The sequence below is a fragment of the Acomys minous genome (assembly GCF_964271855.1).
Source record: "Acomys minous genome assembly, chromosome: 5".
NCBI lineage: Eukaryota > Metazoa > Chordata > Mammalia > Rodentia > Muridae > Acomys > Acomys minous.
The window spans coordinates 122,763,238-122,778,402 of NC_140494.1; the positions used below are offsets into that span (position 1 = coordinate 122,763,238).

At 44.8% G+C, this 15,165-nt stretch overlaps 1 protein-coding gene across 6 annotated transcripts in view; it reads right to left on the bottom strand.

Annotated features, from left to right (window-relative positions):
• Window positions 1–15,165, bottom strand: part of IQCH (IQ motif containing H) — a 187,065-nt gene that overhangs the window by 140,203 nt on the left and 31,697 nt on the right. The gene's annotated exons all lie outside the window — the stretch shown is intronic.

Here is a 15,165-nt window from a genome sequence, read left to right on the forward strand (position 1 = left end):
AAACACAGACTTTTCTTACCCGCATACACACATGAGGATTATTAATAGCAGATGAGGTTACGGTACTTAAAAAAAAAAAAAGTCCTTTGACTAAGTTGAAAACCAGATTTTTTTAAAGTTTTCTAATTTTTTCTTTCCCAAAAAGAAACAAAACAAAACAAAAAACCACTTTAATTTACTCCACTTGAAGTTTTCTTTGGTACAGGGTGCAAGGCTAGGATTTGATTCATGCTAGTTTTCCAAACCTTTCTCACTGGTGGCTTGGCTGGCAAGCCCTCCTCTCCCTGCTGGTTGTCAGTGCCGCCTCTACCACACAGAGGGCACTATCTGTGCTCACTTTTCTATTCCATTGATCTGTTAAATTTCTATCCATAGAGTGCCATCATAATTACTGTAATCCTATCATGTTTTAGTGGTATGAAAAGTTCACCTTCATTAATCTTCCTTAGGGGGAAAAGAGGTCTTTTGCCCATTTATTCCTCACAATAATAAACATTGGCAAGTTGAAAAGAATTAACATTTCACTCAAACAAAATAGAACTCCTATGACTTTTCATTGGAATTACATTAGATATGAAGATAAATGTTGAAAGAGCCGCATGTGTGCTGCATGCGTGTCTCCTCTTCAGGAATATGACATCGCATTCTACGCTTTCAAGTGGCTCCTTAAGGTTTTGGAGCTTTGGGGCAAAGGTCCTGCACTTTCTGTCTTAGTGTCTTTTCTAGGTGCATTTGCACTTGATGGGAGAGGACAAGCGAGAAGGGCGAAGGGGGAGAATGAAGAAAACCGCCTACTCAAGTGCTTCCGGTGTCGGTCTGCATAGGGCTGAGGCCATATGGCTTGTTATCTTTTGACCATTATATCTGGCACATTTTCCCCAATGACATGGTGAAAGCGTGTCATAATCAGAAAATCATGCACTTGGGGCTAGAGGGATGGCTTAGTGGCTGACAGCACAAGCACATATTGCTCTTCCGGAACATCCAAGTTCAGTTCTTAGCACCCACATCAAGAGGTTCACAAACACCTATAACTCCAGTTCCTGGGATCCAATGCCTCTGTCCTCCACTGCACTCCCCACCACCCCCCCCAAACACACAAGAATTAAAAGTAAAGTCACGTATTAGAATGACTGAAACCTCATGTTTGCTTCATCAACTGCTACATTGAGCGCCTGCACTCTGGGCTCACGCCCAAGAAGCAAATTCCAGATTATGCTACAGAGGCCTAAGGAGAGTGGTATGCGGGGCTGGATGCCGGAAGATGAGAAGTAGCATATAAAACATGCCTATGAAGCTAGACCCTCCGCACCCCCTTGCTTCTCCATGGAAGCTGTTTCAGTCAAATGTTCAGTGTGGTTATATTAAGTGGAAGAAACCATCCAGTAAGTACTAAGGATGCACAAGTGCTCTGCAAAGATGATAGAGGGTGTGACGTGGAGACAAACGGCTCCTGCCTGCCTAGCAAGAGGAACGAGCGAGAGGAAAAGAGGAAAAGGCCTTCCAGTCAAGTCACTAGTTCTTTAAAGCATGCTGTGGTAGTCTAGGCAAGCGAAAATCAGTCCTACCAAAGAAACCTGTGTATGGGGGGTGAGAGCAACTTCTGGGAATCAGTTCCCTCCTGCCACCATGTAGGATCCAGAGATCGGACAACAGGCTTGTACACAAGCACCTCTTCCTGCTGAGCCATCTGTCAGCCCCTAGCAAGCCCTGAAAAATATTTTAATGGTCCAAAACAGGAACATCTACAAAAGTAGTCAAATGAAGTACATGGCATTCCATTACTTAAATTAAGCTAGGACAGCCTATCTCAATCACACAGGTCTTAAACCAGTTGTTTATGCAAAGTCATTAGCCAAAGCCACAGAAAGCAACAGCACGGTTGGGTCCACCCATGCTGGGCATCATGTTCCTGCCCTTAGGAGGTTTACAGTCTAGACAGGAAAGTTCCATGTAAACATATCAGCTCCTCTCATCCCATGTCTTGAGTTAACTCTTTCACTGCTGTCCCAGACAAAGGCAGAGAAATTCCTTTATCAAATTCTTAAGTTCATGCAGGGCCTGAGAACATGTGAATGCAGCCGCTGTACATGTCTAGCCCTTCAGCGGTTGAACATGGAGGAGAAGCTATAGTCTAGGTCTTAGGGAACATTGGGAGAGCAGCAGTATTGCTTACCAAGAGATCTCTCTCAAGAATATTCACACAGAGGAAAAATCCCTCTGGGATTTTACCCTTCTCATTATCCTCTCAATTTCAAAGGCTTTTCTGAACCTCCAGACACTCTAGAACTGAGGTAGGAAATACAGGCTAGTGACAGACAATATGTCAGCACTGCCCCAACTCTAGTGTTAAATAGAAAAGTAAGATGCATGATCAATGTGGCCAGCTCTGTGCAGAAGTCATGTTTAATCACAGCCGCCCGAGAGGAAGGTGGTCAGATCAGTATTATCAAAGACACAGAGGGTCACCTAAAGGCAGGTGGTCCTTTGTAAAGAGGAAAGTATCTGGGGCTGGAGAGATGGCTCAATGGTTAAGAGCGCCACCTGCTCTTCCAAAGGTCCTGAGTTCAATTCCCAGCAACCACATGGTGGCTCACAACCGTCTGTAATGAGATCTGATGCCCTCTTCTGGCATGCAGGTTTGCATACAGGCAGAGCACTGTATACATAATAATAAAAATAAATCTTTAAAAAAAAAAAAAAGGAAAGTATCTGCGGTAGTTTGAATGAGAAATGTTCCCGTTGGCTCTTGTAGCTGAACACTTGGTCCCCTGTTGGTGGTGCTATTTGTAGATGTTATGGGACTTTTAGGAAGTGCAGCCTGGCTGGAGGAAGCACATCACTGGGGGTGGGCTTTGGGAGTGTATAGCCTCACCCGCTTCCAGCTGGCTCGCTCCACTCCCTGTGCGCAGTAGAGAGGCGCTTCCTGCTCCTGCCATCAGGTAGTATGTACAGACTCTCCATCTGGAGCTGTGGGCCAAACCAACTCTCCTCCTCTCTGTGGAATATGTCACAGCAGCAGCAAAGTACCTAATGCAGAAGCCACTGGGGAAGCAATGGCCAAGAGCACAGGCACTGACGTTACAGGATTTTCATCTGTCTTTCTCCCAGTTATTAGTGATACTACTGGAGAGTCTCCTTAGAATCTTTTGATTTAGTTTTAGTTTACATGTATGAACATTTTGCCTGCATGCATGTCTGTACACCATGTGTGTGTCTGGTTCCCACAAAAGCCAGAAGACGGCATCAGATCCCCTGGAGCTGGAGTTACAGACAGTTGTAAGCCACCATCCGGGTGCTGGGAATAGAACACTTGCTTTCTGAAAGAGCAGACAGTGCTCTTAGCTGTCTGAGCCATCTCTCCAGTCCCAAGCTAAAGATTCTTAACCAGTCCAAAGGTGACACCATCACTTATCCCACAGAGCTGACTGTGACTGTGATATCAGGAGCTCAGCACAGCACGCTTTACAGTCAGTCCAAGCAGATTGTAGCTACCCTCCATTAAAAAGCCAAGTCCAAGTCAGGATTTCTGTGTCCACACAGCACTTGCTTTCCATGGTGGATTCACATCTCTCTGGCAGCTGGAGCTTCACGGATGTGCACTTAGAAGTATACACATGTGATGCTGCTCACTGTGACGATCACCTAACTTACGGTCATGTGTCAGCTTCCTTGCTCGCTGGGCAGCCTCTGACGGGCTTTCTGAGTGGCTCTCTAATAAGATAGTCTATGCTCATGAGATCAGGCTGAACATTTAGTCTGCTTGACCACTGTAGCTCAAAGTGGCATGCCAATTGGGCTATCAATGAGATGACTAATTTAGGCAAAGTAAAATTCTAATCCTGGTAAAGTTTATTCCTTCAGCTACACACACACAGACACACACACACACACACACACAGACACACACAGACACAGACACAAACACACACTTTGTAGGAGACTTAGCTGCCAGCCAACTCCCCAGATGATACCAATATTATTGTACCCCAATCTATCACATCTCTTTCTAAAGGATGGCTCTACATTTTGGGCCTAGAGATTGCCTTCTTCGAACTATACAAGATTATAGTGTGTGTGTGTGTGTGTGTGTGTGTGTGTGTGTGTGTCTGTGTGTGTGTCTGTGTGTGTGTCTGTGTGTGTCTGTCCATAGGCATGGAGGCTACAGGAAAACCCTGGGTATTATTAACTTCCTTTGAGATGGGGCCTCCCACAGGCCTGAGGATCACCAACTAGGCTTAAAACTGGACCCCAGGGACCCTCCTGTCTCTGCCTCCTCAGACCGAGGGTCACAAACATGTGTCTCCACACCCAGCTGTTTCACATGGGTTCTGGGGATTGAATTCAGATCCTCATGCTGGTGAGAAAAGCTCTTTACCGATGAGCCACCTTCCTAGGCCTATGTAGAGTTTTTAGAATCATCTAAGCAAACATTTTTTTAAAATCCTGAAATTTCAGGGAAAACAAAACAGGAACTTCAAAGCTTCTTCTGAAAATCCAGCTGCGTAGGGACAGAACTAAAGGGGCTGCCTCCTGCAAGAGGCCCTAGCTTCAATACCCCAGCATTGAGGAGCTAACTTGTCATTTATTATCTACCTGGCCAGGACAGCTAGTCTATGATTATAATTTTCAATATCATTTTCTAAAGATTTAATTTTTTTATAAGTGGAAGAAAGACAGGAAGTAAAAAAAAAAAAAAAAAAGTCTATGGATATTTCTCTCTCTTTTTTTTTTTAATTTAGCACAAACAGACAATAAGTTTGAAAATATATTGTGGAAAACACCAGAATGAAGCCATGCTCCTGGGCACAGCTGTGCATGAGCAGATTGGACACAGGAAGCTGTGTGAGGTCAGGACAGGGAAGGACCTCATAGGCTGCAATGCTGTGCAAGTGAGCAGTGGGAGGGAGGGCGGAGCGTGTTCTCGAGCCATCACCCACCCTCCTGTCCTCCCTTCTGGTTTACACTACTCCACCTCAGCAAGTCCTGCTTTGGCTGATGCTGGAGGAGGGAATGCCATGTGGAGATGACGGACAGACGGGGTCACAGGAGCCGTCCTTGCAGCAGGGAGGCATGCAGCATTAGCACAGAAAGGCAGGCTTAGGAGAAAAGCTAAGCCAGCCCGCCAGAGCGACTGTTCACATAAGAGGGACAAAGCCTTATGCAAATCGTCAGGGAGAGGAGTGCCTGCACAAGTCTAATTAGGCCGCTTCACCAACATCTAACAAGTCCGGGAGATAATGTGATTCCAGAAAGTACTATTGCTTTATAGCCAAAGGGAGAGGAAATAAAGTGTAATAATCAATGAGGACATCAAGGGGCAGAGATTGTTCAGAAGAATTCTAAAGATGCCCTTCAGTTAGAGCAGCCGAAGTGATCTAATTTCAGTCGTGTGCCTAAAGCCCTTCCTTTTACAATCCAGACTGAGGCCACACAATTAGATTTCAGAGGCCCATCCGAGGCCATCCATCAACTGCAAGTGCATCTTTTGGGAAAATCTGACTCCGACTGTCCACCCTGGTCTGTGGGGGCAGCACTGCATCTGTTTCTAGACCACACAGCACCTCTCCAGGCACCTACGGTTCTTATGAGACTCCTCCAGCAGCCCCAGCCAACAGCCTCCCCTGTCCCTACTTGCCTTCCATCAGAGGAACTGGCCGTTCTAGAAGGCATTGGGCAAGCATTGGCCTCAGAGTTACACAGCCAGGGCTGTGGCCCCTGTGGTGACTCTGAACAAACCATTCTATCTTCTCAGTATAGAAACGAGACACCATGGGCTGAGGTATGGCTCTGTGGATAACAGCTCCTGTTGCGCGAGCATATCGATCTGGGTTTGAATCCCCAGCGCCCACATAAAAACCCAGGCACGGCACTGTGTGCCTCTAACGCATGGGGCTGGGGGGCAAAACCAGGCAGATCCCAGCAGCTCACAGACCCAGCAGCCTAGCCAACACACTGAGCTCTGGTGTGGTGAAAGCGCCTGTCTCCTGACAAACAGCGATAGAGGAGGACAGCCAACATTCCCTGGGCTGTGCATGCAGAGGCTCTCAGGTGCAGAGGCAGTGGATGCATGCAGCGCAGAGAACACACTGGCAAACACCTGCATGAAGAAAAGGAATGGGATTACTTAACTCAAGAGTAAGTAATGGATTTGTATCTTGGTAGCACTGAAACCTCAGTCCTTGGACTCAGGCTGTGTACATGCATATGGTTGCTTTCAGGCTTTTCACCTCTTAACACACCATATCATTATTTGGTTATCAAAAGATGATGTGAATCCACATTTCTACCCAAACTCCTAGCTAATAATACCCTAACCTTCAAATAGATATCTTCTGGGTTTATATTATGCACATGCCGCTGAGACCATGCCTGTAAAGATGTGTACAGTGAATCATTCCATGTTACGGTACTCTTTTTTCTTCTACCAGACAGGTTTGTAGAGGCTGCGAATGTGTACTTGAACTCAAGTACAGTTTAAGCAACAATTGACTAGAAGGCTGGAGAGCGCAGCAGCAGTGGTTATCCATCTCAAGTGCCTCTTAGGAAAAAATGACCTTGGGCCATGATGAAAGCCAGTCTACTTTCAGGCCAGTTTCTCTCATGGCTAATGCCATGGAGCTGCTTGCTGTTTTACTGTTCCTGGCGTCTGCTTTTGTTTGTTTGTGTGTATGACTGTTGTGTCTCCATGTATGTCTGCACACCGGAAGAGGGCATCAGATCCCATTATAGACGGTTGTGAGCCACCATGTGGTTGCTGGGAATTGAACTCAGGACCTCTGGAAGAGCAGTCAGTGCTCTTAACCTCTGAGCCATCTCTCCAGCCCCTCATTTTAAATAGAACTCACTGCAACATGTTTGCACTGCTCCATTCTCATCCTTGTGACTTAAAAGCAACCATAATGAGGTCAAAGAATGAAGAGTTTTTGTTCTGTTTTCTTTTGTTTGAGGTAGGGTGCCACACTGTAGCCCAGGCTGGCCTCAAATTCGGGTGATCCTCTTGTCTCAGTTTTCCTAGTCCTGTCTCAGAGCATGAAGTTTTCTACTTTTACTCACAAAATTATAGTTCTTATAAAAATCTCAAGTTTACAGTGTATGTATATATATATAAAAGTTTTCTTCACCATCAACTATGAGCAGTGAATATTTCATACCTAAAGAGCACAGCTTTGATCTTGGGTACTAAAACAATCACACAATAAGGCAACTTTTGACAGACTTTTGTTGTGATGCATTCTTTGTCTTATAGTAGATATTTTTGTGAAAGAAAAGACTGATCAGCAGGTAGAAAGATGGCTCAGCAGTTAAGAGCACTAGCTGCTCTTCCAGAGGACCCAGGTACAATTCCCAGCACCCCCATGGCAGCTCACAACTGTCTGTAACTCCTGTTCCAGGGGATCCAACACTCACACAAACATACATACAGTCAAAACACCAATGTGCATAAAAAATAAATAAATTTTTTTAAAAGATTGATCAAGAGAATTCTAATTCAAGGGAGTCATCTCTTTAGCAGTCTGGTAATTCTATGAACCCCTTCTTAGAATAATATTTTGTAGGTGTATGAAATAAAATGCAGAGAAAATCAAGCCAGGTTTGGTGATGCACACTTGTAATCCTAGTGCTTTGGAGATAAGAGACAGGAGGATCAAGAGTTCAAGGCCGGCCTGGCCTACACATGACCCTATCTTTAAAATAAACTAATTATTTAATATAAAATAAATGGAAGCTGATTATATTAGAATATAATTCTATCTGTAGTCCCCCTGTGCATTAACCCTATCATATATGTCAGCCCGTGTATGTGTGTGTGTGTGTGTGTGTGTGTGTGTGTGTGTGTGTGTGTGTGTGTTGACTTAGGTCCTCCCATCCACCTAGTGGTAGCATGAGGTCAGCAACTCGGGTGGCACAGAGGTTCCTTCCCGGGCCACTGCCCCCAGTCTGTCTTCCCCTGTTCACCCATGCTTGAAATCCCTCCGTAGAGCTTCACTACTTCGTTTTAATTAAATAGAGGATTTACTCTTGTGAAAAGGAAAATACACAGGGGAGAGGTAAAACTCCATGCCAAAGGTTCTCGAATTTATTTCTAGCAGTAGACCCTGTTTTCCACTATGACTAAATAAAAGGCTGATATGCATATAAATGTGAATGTCATAAGAATTTACCATAATTCTCTGTTAAAGTTCACATGTTTTAAAATATAAGTATATAAAATATTGTGTGTCTATATACTTATTATCTAAATATTCATATATCTGAGTGAGCTCAGATGTCATATAAAAAATATCTCTATATGAGTATTGGAAGTTGTTTTGATGAAGGCAGATTATAAATTCAAGAATTGTAAGTAATAATTGTAGTCCTATAGCCATTTCTGCCTATAATTTATTTATACATTTTATTTTGCCTATACAAGATGAAAAAGACCCCAAAGTAAAAAGACAAATAATTTTAAATAATCAGTTTTTTTGTTATGGCACTATAGTCTTAGGACTCCCTTTAGCTAAAATGATCCAGACACTCTGAGAATATTAGGGAATTCTGCTTTAAGATAGAACCCCTAACAACGTCTAGCAATACTCCTGTTCCTGAATAACTGAACATGTGTGGGTAGTGACTCAGTTACAGAGCCCTGAAGAATAGATTTCATGACAAATTTGGTTCTGATCATCCTTCCTTACTGCACAACCTTAGACAAGTGGTGTGTCCTTCCTCAGTTTCCTCATCTGCAAAACAGTCATATAAAGGTATATATTCTATAGGTACAAAGGTCAAATAAGATAGTCTGGTAGGCGCTTAGTGCTGTATCTTATACACTGGGCATGCTGTATGATGGAAAGACTCACATCCGATGTCATTTCCCAATGGTCCCTCTTCCTTTTCAGTTATCTTAGTACCCACCTTCTCTGTTACATAATCACCCAATTTTAAAAAATAATTAATTTTGTACTGGACATTACATATACATTTTGAAGTAGTGCTCTATTGTTGGCCAGTATCTGCCATAATAAACAAAGTGACATTTCTGCCCTAGACTACAAAATAAAGCAATGGCTCATTTCAGATCCCAGAAGCAGCAGCCTGAAGTGAGCAGTGAGGCCCTGTCTCATGCAGAGCATCATGCGCTAAGATGGGGGCTGCAACTGTGAAGCTGTCAACTTCGCTGTGCCAAAGCAGGCATGAGGGGACTTTCAACTACCACAGCCCACATGTCCTAGTAGTCCCATCGATCCATTTGTTTGAGTTTTCTGGGGGTCAGATCTTAACATGAAAATTAACTCTTTAAATTAAAATTTTAATTCATGCACATGAATGTCTTATCTACCTGTATGTATGTCCACCTCGTGTGTGCCTGGTACCCACAGAGGTCAGAAGAGGGCATTGGATCCACTGGAACTGGATTTATGGATGGCTGTGAGCCATGATGTCAGTGCTGGGAACTGAGCCCAGGTCTTCTACAGTGACAAGTGCTCTTAACTGCTGAGTCATCTCTTCAGCTCACAAAATCAGCCCCTTAAACTCTGTGTTTATTCATACATGTGACTGTCTTAGAAGTCCACATGAGTACATCTGAATTTCTAAATATGACCAGTACAAAGCTACAATCTGTTTGATTAAAAAAGCATAAGAAATTCAACTTGAATATCCATGTGTACACGCATGTACATGTGTGTACCCATGAACATGCATGCACACACATTAACCTCTTGGTGGTCTAATGCTTTATCATTTGGTACCTAACTTAAGCAAACATGTTTTTTTTTTACTTCTTTTTTAATTTATTTATTTACTTTACCTCCAGATCATAGCCCCCTCCCACCTCTAATCCCAACCCCACCCTCCCTCCCTTTTCCCCCATGCCTCCTCCCCTATTCCTCAGAAAAGAGGACCCCACCCACCCACCTACCCTGGCACATCAAGTCACATCAGGACTGATGGAGTCCTCTTCCCTTGTGGCCTAGGGAGGCAACCCTGCCAGCGGGCAGTGATCAAAAAGCAGGCAACGTGTCCATGTTAGAGACAGCCCCCTCTCCCATTACTAGGGAATCCACATAAAGTCTGAGCTGCCCATTGGGTACAGCACTTTAAAGTGTTTGTCATAAAATGAATTGTGACTTAACTGATCACAGCCTCTCTGAAACTCACTGTAGTTTTCTGCTACAATCTGAAAGCAGAGCAGCAAGCCCTGTGCCCTCGTTGTGCTAGAGGGGAAAGGGAGCTGAATCTGAGTCTCTTCTGAAAGCACAGGTGTGAAGGAGGGGGCAGAAAATAGATTGTTAATGCTAATTTGTTTCTCAGACAGACGAGTCTTACTGGGCATTTATTACATGCCAGCACTGTGAAGATATTTTCTGCAATCCCCATAGCAGCTGTACCTAGTAGGCATCATTACCCTGGCTTTGCAGAAGAAGCTAAGGGACTCGGGAGGTTAATTTGCTTACCTGGGGTTCAAGAATAGACCCAAGCTCTGTTCCACCTGACCCCAAGCCCTTTCCACCACACCACCTGCCACCCCATCTAGCTTGCTTCCCCATAAGACAGAGATTGGAGAATGGTTGGGCTACAGCAACACACATGGAAACAGCTAGGCAGTAGTAAGGCGGTACTGTGAATCCAGGAGCAAGGTCAGCTCACTAGGAAAAACTACCAGGTGGCCCCTTGGGAGGAGACTTTGGGCAACCAGGCTAAATCAGGACTGACAAAATCAGAATTTCACTTTGGTCAACAGGGCACACAGCTTCAAAGTAGAGACTAGACAAGAGAGTGAGCCAGTCCTTCCTCCAGCACCTGTTGTGTGTAAAGCGTTGTTAGGTGAAGCAGAGGGTTTGACAAGGACTAAACGAGGTCCCCACCTCATGCTTGTATAGGAAAGAGGACATGGTTATATGAGTTATTAAATAGTATTACTGAAATGGCCCTCAGCAGTAATCTGTTGTCCTCCCCTGGTCCAGACCCGCCCCACAAAAATGTAAAATTTAACTGATAGTATGAAACAATGGTTCAATATATAGTATGTGAGGATTGCTATACTACGAATTAATGTTTTCAGAACACTTCTTGCAGCAAGATCTCCTAATTTATTTTTGTCTCAATGCCACTCTCTAGGATAGACACACTCAATTTAGTAGTGCACCTTACATACGAGGAAACGGGGGCTGTCTCTGGGACACCCTCCATCTAGTGAGACTCACATAAGGCAGTGTGACCCAGAATCACCACACCAACTGCTAGGAAGTGCTATGAGTCCAACATAGGGTTGGCTGCGGAATGCATGCAGAATTGTCCCCTCAAAAAACATCAAACTACAGGATTTGAAAGAAATGAGAGAGCTCATATAGCTTGGTGTTTTATAAGCATTACTGACGAGGACAGAGCCTCTCATGGCTTCTTCATGCTCCCGGAACAGTGGAGGTTTGTGAAGGAGCTGAGCGCCAGCCAGTGCCACGTCATGTTCCTCAGACTTCCCATTGTTCCAAGGACAGCAGTAGTGCCCAGACAACACACCCCTACCACCACCGCCGCCGCCGCCGCCGCCGCCGCCGCCGCCGCCGCCGCCACCGCCACCGCCGCCACCACTGCCACCACCACCACCGCCACCGCCGCCACCACTACCACCACCACCACCACCGCCACCACCGCCACCGCTTCCACCACCGCCACCACTACCACCACCACCACCACCGCCCCCGCCCCCGCCGCCGCCACCACCACCACCGCCGCCACCACCGCTACCACCACCGCTACCACCACCGCTTCCACCGCCGCTGCCGCCGCAACCACTGTATTGGTGAAGTACACCTTACAGCTTGTAAGTCAGGAGGCATACTTTAAAAAACAACAACAACACTCTGTACGATCTCAAGAGAAGGCTGTCTGCAACCACTAGAGTTGGGGACGCCATGCATGCCATCGCAGTCCTTGGGTAATAACTGTGTGTCATAAATAGGATATGGCACTTCAGAATGTCTTTAAAGCTATTTCCTTTTGTTCAACTAATTTAATTTACCAAATGCTCCTGAGGAAAGGGAGGGGGAACAAGATGCTGACTCCACATTTCCTGGGGGCGGGGGCGGGGAGTGGTGGGGGTGGTGGAATCATCATTTCCTTCGAAACACAACACAACCAAACAAAACAAACAACAAAACCTACTCTCAGAGAAATTACATGCAATTGTCTTCTGGCTCCGGAAAACTCTACCTCTGTCAAAAGCCTGCCCTGGCAGGTGTGGGCAAGAATAGACGCCGGACTTGAATGAATACCCACATCTGTTTTCGCAAAAAGGGAACAGAAGCAGCACAGAAGGAAGTAAAAGAGATAATTGCTGGCTTGAACTACGATACATTTTACTTGTGGGCAGAGGGCCAGCGTACAGCAGGCAAAATACGCAGGCCCGTCTTATTGGAATTCAGGGGCGGGCCTCCATTCCTGTCCGGAGACAGCTGTAAACCAGCAGCCCATGGCATCACAATCAGGCGCGGAGTTTTGTCAAGGAATGCTGAAATGGACAGAAGTAGCTTTGTCGGCTTCGGCTGCACCCCTGCCTGGTGCGGTGACAGTCAATCTCTGATTCCAGATGACAAGAACTGGATAAAAACTTCAAACAAATGGCGACCTTTCCAAAGATTAATTTGTTTACCAACAAAATGTTCCCTCTTTGTCATCTGAAATGGGGGTGACCTTCACTTTGCCACATGTAGGCTGGAAGGATGCTGACGGTAGTCATCTGTTAAGTTAACTCCATCTCAGCAATTACTCCCTTTTTTATTTTTAGTGACAAGAAGGGCTTATTAATTTACTCTGCTTCTTGTTACGGTTTATAAATGCAACAAGCTCGTTCTGAATTACTGCAGTGTAACATCAATTTGTTTAAATCTAATTCTGCTACCGTTGCCAAATTATGTCGTGACTGTAATTGTGGCCATATGCATGGGCTTAAAACACAATCATGTTCTGAAATCGCCCCACCCCCACTGCTGGTACCTCTTCTCGTCATTTGACATTAGCACAACTGCCTCACTTCTCATTACTTTATCATTTCAGAAATGATTTCCGTGGGAGAGACTGCTCCGCACTCCTCAAGTAAAACAGTAAAGAATGAAGCTATGATTTGTGAAGTGTGGGTGCTACCCAACCAAGTTAGTGAGAAGCGCTGGATAACGTATGACTCATAAAGCTGAGAAGCCACCATAGCATTAAATCCAACCTCATGAATAAATAAAAGGTTCTAAGTTTACATAGCATTATATATTTATTTATTTGGAAAGTGGGACCAAAGAACTGGTATAATTCTCCAGCAACTCATAGCATGCCAAAAAGAAAAATGCTTTTATGATTCTTTTCTAGGTCATAGCAGTTGTAATCAGAGTTATTTGTGCAGCAATTCACAGCGATGTTTTGTTTGGCTATTTTGTTATGCATTCATAATCGTCCTTTTAAAATTCATGTTAACAGTTACATGTTTCAAGCCTTTTAAGAAACCCTTTTTATTTGAAAAGAATAAATCAAAGTCAAATTTTCTGCAGATCTTTTAGTGTGTTGCACCGTACGGTCTGAGTGGAGCGAGATGCTGCAGGCAGACAGGAGCGGCACAGCGCTTGCCTCGCGCCTCTGCAGCCCAGTGAGAGCCAACAAGCACCCGGAACAGGTTCAGCTGTTACTAGGTGCATTTGAGATCTTAAAATCATTAGTGGTTTTACATTTAGTGCTTTTTAAAGAAAATGCTTTTACGTTAAAAAAGGGCCACAGAAAATAATGTTCTAAAGGCAAGTTCTGTGATAGGATAGTTTGGGGTGGCTGTGCATGCACGTGTGCATGTGCGTGTGCGTGTGCGTGTGCGTGTGCGTGTGTGTGTGTGTCTGCTTAATGCACCAAGATCTTCCATTACCTCCTATGGTGAGGAATAAGGTAACTTCTCACCAGATGGAAAAACACCAGCTTCCATAACTAACAGTGTAAACTTACTATGTACTCCTATTTGCTTGTCAAAAAAAAAAAAAAGCCTGAATTAGTATTCGCAGGCTGTTGATGAGCTGTTTGAGTTGCATAGATGTGGGCAGCGCATGACCCTGGGCAGCCGGGCAGCCTCCTGACTAAGTATGAAGAGGTGCTCAGAGGGGCCAGCCTTGCTGCTGTCTCTCTAGTTAACTGTGCATCACCGTGCTCGACACGTGGCCATAGTTTGGGTAGGTGCTTTCAGAACACTTTTTTTTTTTTTTAATAAAAAAGAAGTGAACTACAGCTGCATTTTACCCCCCCCCCAGATGTGATACAGGGTTGTTTAATGTCAGATATCCTAGTACTTCCTTCAGAGAACACACTGGCCGAGTAAATCCAAACAAAACTGTCTCTCTACCGGCAGCTGACATCAAGACCAGCATGAAACGGTAAGCTCAGCTATTTCCATGGAAAGGCCAATAGTTTGATCAACTTTGACGCAATGTATGGACAATTTTTAAGTGCCTTGCTGTTGTTTTTAGGAGGTCGTTTTCCATGAGAAGGGTCTTGAAAATAATAAATGAGTATATGTTACTAACATGTCACTCAGAGCAGTGACCTTTCTCCAACTCTCATTGTCCCCAGGGCCTGGGAGCAACGCACATGCTGCCCATTCTACTTGTGAACTATTACAAGTAGAGCAAGCAAACAGCCACGGTTCCACCCTAAAGTCAAGACTGCTTTGAACCCCATGTTTGAGCCTGAGTACTGGAGCCATGAGGGGAAGCATCACCTCTGTGTCTGTCGGTGGGCTTCTAGAAACTTCTGTCCTCCCGCAGTCTGTGTGCCACACGGCAGTTGCCCCAGGCTGCAAAGCCGCAGCACTCCACCAGCTAAGCCAATATTAATTCTAGACCGAGGAAGAAAACCAACAACAGCAAAAGAGAAACCTGCTGCTGTCTGTGCAGCCAGAGAAACTATATTTTTACTTCAAGGGCTTTGGGGCTCCTGGGAAGCAGATAAAAACCTCTTCACATTAGTCACACTGACATTTTAAATAAAGTTCCAACAGGAATAAAAATATCTAACTTTCTGGTTATGTATTAGGCTAGAAAATGTTTCTAGGATAAAGTGCTCTTAATCTCAACCTGTAAGAGGAACATAAAGCATCCACAGAGACCACGAGTGTCTGAGTGCCAGAGTGGCCTCGGCAGTTGAAAAAGCTCCTCA